This window comes from Triturus cristatus, chromosome 4_2 (assembly GCF_964204655.1).
Source record: "Triturus cristatus chromosome 4_2, aTriCri1.1, whole genome shotgun sequence".
Taxonomy (NCBI): domain Eukaryota; kingdom Metazoa; phylum Chordata; class Amphibia; order Caudata; family Salamandridae; genus Triturus; species Triturus cristatus.
Genome location: NC_140586.1, coordinates 92357727 through 92365272, shown reverse-complemented (window position 1 = coordinate 92365272; position 7546 = coordinate 92357727). Strand labels below are relative to the sequence as shown.

General features: G+C 47.1%; 1 long non-coding RNA gene across 1 annotated transcript; it reads left to right on the top strand.

The window, feature by feature from the left end:
• Positions 1–405: 405 nt before the first annotated feature.
• On the top strand, positions 406–6894 carry LOC146833077 (uncharacterized). The gene is made up of 2 exons (XR_014960195.1): positions 406–539; positions 6381–6894. It is a non-coding gene; the product is annotated as an uncharacterized LOC146833077 (long non-coding RNA).
• The last annotated feature ends 652 nt before the right edge of the window (positions 6895–7546 follow it).

Sequence of the window (7546 nt, the reverse complement as noted above, 5' to 3'; positions counted from 1 at the left end):
TATTGTATCCTTGGCATTTTATAGTTTTGTGCAGATAATTGATTATCGATCATTGTTTGCTTACAATTGTTAAAAATGCAATAAGAATTGAAATACAGACTGTCCCTTGTGAGTTGTGAGTATCTCTGGCGATCCTAGAGCGTCCCGCCTTCGGTGTGAGTAGCGCCCCCAGTCACGAGATCTCAACATGAGCCATGCCTGCAGTATTTCACCCATTCAGGAAGCTCACAGTCCCGTGCCAGGAGTGCGCCGACTGCCGAGCCACGAAAAGGCCCGCCGCCGCCCCCTATGCTGACCCTTAATAAGAACCTGACACCCTGATGGAATTAACTGAGGGGAGCGTGAGCCCGCCCACCAACCACGGTGGCCCTTTACTAACAAAACGGCAATCCTATCTAGCAAGGGAGCAAGGCCAGGATGCTGTCCCCCTGTAGGCGACGAGGCCAGCTGCATCTTTCTCAGTGCACAGATTTCAAAATGGAGTCTCTCGTGCGAGCGGGTCACCCAGTCCAGTGGTCTCATGTTGACCCATCTGAGTTGTGAGTAGCTCTCCTAGGCCGCATACCTAATTATCTCATTTGAATGCTTTAGAGTAGCAAACTCAGGCACGTTAATTTAGATGGGCCTAGTAACAGATATGACGAAGACTCGGAAACAACAGGATTATTCCGGGCAACAGGAAATGGGGGCACCGTGTTGAGATTCTAAAGTGTCCGATGGCAGGTGTGAGTAGCTCACCCAACTGAGAAATGTCAAGCTCCTTCGTATCAGTTGTCAGTTATCTACTCAGTCCAGAGATTTCAGGCAAACTGGAGTAGCTCGCCCAGTCCATATATGTGTCTAGGGTCAGGCGTAAGTTCACTCGGTTCAGAGATCTGTCGCGTGTAAGTGACAGCCATGTTTTTCTGAGCAACACACTTTGATTAACCTACACACAGGTATCAAAGTCCCTGTTAACATCTGTGTGTGCTAAGACTCAACTCATTGTTAATACCTTGAAAATACAGATTTATTTTATTTTTAGAAAATGTATATAAGCAAGAACAAGGCCCCAGTGGGTGTCAGAGCACCTTATGTATAGTTTAAAATATAGTATATGCGAATGATCCGTATGAAAAACAGTATAACACATTGCTAAAGAAATAATGTGTGAGATACTGTCAACCTGCACTTTTACATCATAAACTTTAGAAACATTTGATCAAGAATAACATAAATCAATAGGTACATTCAGTGAGTTACATCCTTCTAAAAGCATTTTTTGGGGGGTTTTAAAGGTGCATGTTCTGAAAAGGTCATTTGATATAAACGTGTGGATCATATTGTAGGCCAATGGCATAATCCACGGTCTCAGGTGCCAGGTACTAAGGCACTACACCCTCCCTCTGAGTGAAATAGCACTAGTCTCCTTGACCCAATATGCCAATATGGCTTCAGTCACCAGGACACCCATTCCGACCCGCACTACTGTCATTCCCAACTAATCCATTTGCCCAAGACTGACCACCTGAGAAACGTCCTGGGCAACCAATAATCGACCAAACACCACGTCTTTTAGGAATCAGGCTTGTTTACCATGTTCAAGGGTCATTTGACTACAATCGACCCAAGATGTGGTCTCTATGAGAAGTTGGCAACTTCCTCCAGAAAAGGAGATTCCGCAATGGTGGCCAAATACGACCTATAGAGAAGCAGGACTTCGACTGGTCGATCAACAAGGACTCCTGCTTGCTCAGGTGCTGACCACAGCAGATCTTTCTGTGGAATGAAATACTGCTTGTCACGAAACAATGCTTAAAAATGACGCAAGAGCAGTCGTGTTTAGGCCCTACTGTCATTCAATGGCAAATACTGCAATAAATGGACATTTATTGGTCACCCAGCATCTACCACAAATCAATTGTCCTCGTTAGGTCTCTCACAGAGTGTCTCTTACTGATAAAAAAGGTTTCTCAGTAACAACCTTTTCCAGAAAAGGAGTTTCAGAACTTTTATTGGATGTATGGTCAAACATTCTCGACTGGGTCACTCAAAAGTTGCCCTAAGTTGTTCGCTTTCAATAAATGCGGTTACTAAATTGCTCGGAGCAGATCACAATTGTAACAGGACTTTCCATCTTTGAGCCACCACCTAGCGAAGAGTGATCCAAGAAATGGACTTTTGACTATTACGTTGTGCCTGACTTTTGTCACGCAACACCATCTACTACGAAGACTGGTCTGACAATTTTTTATTTTACTGAGTTTTATATAGCGCGAACTTGACCCGAATCGGGTATCACAGCGCCTTACATAGCACCAGTTGCATTACATGAGGACACATTCATTTTTGTTAGGCACAAACAATATTGATCTCCCAAAAACTGGACCACCAACACTGGCTTCTGCTTACTATGGGGCACCCAGATTTACTCTCCTTGAAGATGGGATTTCGTCGAGTAAATTCTGGCCCTAATGGATGTTGCAAGCGACCTTTTCCTAGATATGAACACTAAGCCAGTCTCCCAATAGGTATTAAGCCGGGCCTCTCCAGAAGTTACCCCACACTTGGCAGCCCAGTAATCACTCAATGCCAACTTCTTTCAGAGATAGACACTAATCGCTCAGCCAATGGGTGACCAATGATGACAGCTCCAGAGGATGGTCCACCTCTGAAGACCAACAATGGGTCAATGACAACCTACCCAGAAGATGGTCACAAGCCAGTCTGCCAGTAGCTGCCAACTCTGCCTCCCCAGAGGATGGACTGCCCCTGCTTGGCAAATGATTCCTCGCTGGCAACTCTGTGGAAGAGACACTATCCGGTCTGCTGAAGGGTGCCCCACGCTGACATCCTTAGATGACGCTCTATCTCTGGCAGGCCAAAGTTCGCTCAAATGCCAACTTTTACGGAATATTGGTACTCTACAGTGCACACCCAGCCTTCGATGGGGACCAATACCCACTTCTCCCACTTATGAATGTACCCTGTTCGCCCACGCTACACCCACTTCTTCGCGGAATGGACCCTTGAACTTTCATCAAAAATTCTAACAACGTCGTCAAAAAGCACTTAAACCCTGACACAAATCTGCGCCCACTGCCCGCCTGGGAACTTCCAGAAAGAAACCTGCCCTCGCTTCCGCTGACGTGGAGTGAGAACCCTGCCGCACCACGTGGCCTGGATGGAAAAGTACCGAGTCCAAAGGCCACCGTCCTCGCCGCCCGTGTGTTTACTTTGGCAGACAAACCCGTCTGACCGGTCAGGCCGGTATGCCAGGCGTGTCGGTGCATGGGGCCGCCCTGTGCAAAGGCCAGGAGCGTACTGTTAACAGCGTGTGGCTACGTAAGGTTACCAGGTGACTCACGCCACCATGGACACACTTATCCAGTCCTCAGTTCTCCTTTAACAACTGATGCATCCCTGACGTTAAAGATTTGACTTGTTTCAAACGAACCAACTGGCATGGGATGTCCTTGGTGACTTTGGCTCATGGTGTACCCTTATCTCACTGCTAAGCGAGAAAGATGACGTTGTCTGTGACCGGCCTATCAGGCAGCTGCCTGGTGGCCCCGAGTTACTGAGCGGTTTCTTTTTCGGCGTGACTTCCTACACCAGAGTAGTAGTAGTAGTGTTGTGTTTGGCAAGCCAGTACCAACATTTTGTTGCCGGTGTCGCCCCTCCCACATGGCATCGCGTGGCTGCCCGTTGCCATTAACGAGCTCTACCTGCCTTCCACTGAAGCCAGTTAGTTGATTGTTAACCTCTGTTTAACCCGTTTACGAAGGTGGCAGGTTACAAACAGTGGTGTCAGCATCCGCCCCTCCCTCGCTTAGGCCTGCGACTTCGGAGTGGGGCGGTGTATCATGTTGCCCCCACACCGCCACAGGCAGCTTCCTCAGTGTTGTTCGTCCCTGGTTTAAAGACGTACCTCCTGCGACCCTTCCTGGACCCCCTTGTGACATTTTCGAAGTAAACCACCTCGTCCTCTCTATTACCTTGTATCCTCGGGACAACACCTTTTGCAGCCTTTCTCCCTCCCGTCGTGTTACTCCCCCTACAAACACCGACAGGGGCAGATCCCTGCCGCCCCCGAGCTCGCCAAGCTCTCCGAGTTGCCATTTCGTTCAACTCCGTGCCCCCATGAAAGCACGACTCCCTCAAGCATAGAACACCCCAAGGACACGCACCCCCACGTTTTTCCTGTGTTCTTAACAGGCAACTGTTTACAACCGACATCCAATCCCACCTCATGTTGTTTACTCCTGCGCCGGCAATGTCCCTCCCCATGCAGCCCGGGCCAAACTCGGGTCCGGCTAGACTAGAGGGTGGTGCTGCGACCGGTGCCACTGCACCGGCGGCTGACTTCGGGTAGGGGCACCGTCTTTGTAAGTATATTACTGTGTTAAACGTACCTGCTGCCGCCTTCACGGCCTTGTCAGCAATTTTCAGGCAACAATAAAAATGTCAAGATAACTCCGGTGATTGATGTTCTTCCTGGAGAGAGATCGGAGCTTAGTCTAGTGGAAGTTTTGACTCATCATTAGGCAGCGCAGAGGGTTAATATGCCTGCTGCTAAGAACGTGCAGATCAGAAAGAGCATATAATATAAATAGGTCAGAGGGTTACTGCTTTTGTCTAAGCGATCCTTTTGTTAATTGCAGTTGAAAAGTTAAAATCCGAATATAAAGTTAAAATACGAATATAGAACAGTGAGCTATTAACTGTCACCAAAGAGAGGCATGCAAATTGCAAGGTATAGATTAGAGCGTTATGATTTTTTTCCTCGGTTTTTCATTATCATAATTTTGCAAAAAGGGGTTCGTTTGGGTAGACATCAATGCTTATTATTAAAGAGAACCTCCAAAAATGGTGTAACGTTTTAAATTCTGAGTTTGTGTTTCTTCAGACCTAGCATTTTAAACCCTACTGTTTACCAGTGTGGACGGCATGTGACTCCTACACCTTGTAGTCGAAGTCCTGTCTTATGTAACATTTCCTATACACTGATATAGACACTTGTGTATTGTCTCGGTGTAGTGTGAGTGATGTAAAGTGCTCTGACACCCTACACTTGTATGAGAGGCGCTAGAAACTAGTTAATTAAAGGGTGGTAGCAAGGGAATCTGTGGCAGAGGTGGTCTTTGGGAGGTGTCAACAAACATTGTTGCGCCGCAGGCCACCAGCGCCAAAGCCGGCACTGCCCCCCCTCCATTCCCCCTCAGTCAGTCACCTACAAACCCCCTCCCCCTCGTGTCACTATCCTGGTTTCCCTCTGTGCCGCCAGTGTCCTCTTTTCTGTCCCATCCCCCCGGCGGGAGCTTATCTCAGGGCTAACTCATCCCTCTACCCCACCAAGGCAGCTGTACCAGTTCCCCTTTTCTAAATATACTCTAACCCCGGACATTCTTTCTTCACTTCCGCCTCCGCGCCACATTCACACAGATGCGGGAGGACGTTAGGCGGGGCGGGGGCCGGAGATGCACGAGGAGCCCTCTCGAGAGGGGGAGGCATGTCCAGACATGTTATTTGAGTGTCGGAGGCCGGTGCATTCCTACCCTCCCCCAGCCTCCAGTGCATTTGTTCCTCGACCAGAGCATCCCTCCCGCAGCCGCCAGAAAATTCCTGTCCCATTCCGCCTCCAGGAAATCACCGCCACAACCGGACACCCCCCCCAAACCTCAAGAACATTCCTCGCTCCAGCAGACTTTAGCCCAAGGCCCCCAACATTCCTACCTTCTACTAGATCCCACACAGGGACCGGAACTTTATTTAAGCAGTGTTTAACTAGCGCGAACGTAGGGCAGGGGCATTAGATCCATGTACAAAATACCCCAACACCAACATAATAGGGGCATATTATCAAGCCAGGCGATAAAATTATCGCCGCTTTAGCGGCAGGAAACAGCCGCTAAAACGGCGATAATGGGCTTGATAATATGCTCTATGGAATTCCAATTGAAGCCCATGTTAAATGTGAAGGACGTCTAACCTGAGCTTCAATTGGAATTCCATAGAGCATATTATCAAGCCCATTATCGCCGTTTAAGCGGCAGTTTTCTGCCGCTAAAGCGGCGATAATGTTATCGCCTGGTTTGTTAATATGCCGCCTTAGTTTGTTACAGGGTCAAGAGGATAAGCAAAGACTAAAAACAGCTCTTTGACAACATCTTTTCAAGAACCCACCCCTCCACCCTTAAGAACAATATAACATTTTCTAGCTATCGCGACAAGAATTTTAGATTCTATTAAGGACACGGAGGCGAGGATTATCCCACCCGTTGGGACTGTAGTAACTAATGTTTAGTTGTATGGCTATTATATGCATAACAGATTATTGCCCACCCTTAAAGAACTAGATTGTGGATTTCCCCCTTTTTCAATCTTATTTCTTTTTCCAGGAAATGATTCTAACAAGAATTGAAGGGGTGCTCCGACTGGAGATGTTTTTTCCCCGGGGGCGAGGAGTGGCTCTCAGATCTGCGGAAGGGCTTTGTCAAGACCTGCATCTTTGCTCCGATGGGAGGTGGATTCCCCTTTGAGAAGATGGTGTTCTATGGACTGGGTGACTATGGGCCATATGTATGAACACTTTTTCCCATAGACACAGAATGGGTAAAACCCTTTGATACATATGGCCCTCAATTCTCTGTTGAGAATCCTAAAGACTCTGTTTTTTTCTCTCCGTTGAGAGCTGGAGTTCCTGTGCTGTTTTTTCGTTCGGACTTATAGACTGTTTTTGCAAAGAAAGAGGAAGACAAGGAAGTGTCTCTCTGTTTTGTATACTTTGCCTGATTGCCATTGGTGGTTACGAGGAGGCGTGGTTCAAAGCCTCATGGGTTGTGATGTTTTTTACTCATTGTAGTTTATTTCTCATTGGCTGCTGAGTTCAGTAAAGAAATAGAGAAAGCATAATCAGAAGCCTCCGGTCCTGCCATAGAATCCTTGCTCCACCAGCACATTCTATACCTCCAACAAACAGATCACCACCCAAACAGCTCAAAAAGAACCCGAGCCCACCAAACTACCACCACTCCTAAAAAAAAATACCACCTCTACCAAGTCCCCCACACTACCTCCAGAACATTCCTGCTATACAAGAACGCCCATTAACTGTCTTCAGCTGATCCTTTCCACCAATATAACCTTATAGCCAGGGCCATTGGAATTATGCGGCAGGGGTGGGACAAATTATGCGGCAGGGTTGAGTAAATTATGCAGCAAGAAAAGGCAAATTATGCAGCGTAATGCGTCCCATTTTTTCATAGTATTGTTTCATTATTTAGTACTTTTTACACTTGTTAACACTGTCTGGGCATTGGCTGTACCTCCTTAGTACTAGATTAACACCAAAATATAGTAATAAGCAACAGAAAGGTGACCGGTCACCCTTTGCAAATGGCCTTCTGCTGTGCGGCAACACATGTCCCTGCATTTTTAGTAACTTTTGAACTGTTTGTGCTAGAAACACATTTTTTGTTGTTAAAATCATCAGATTATGCAGCAGATGATGGATTATGTGGCAAATGCGGCAAATCTATAATTATACCAAAATCACTTTGGCCAC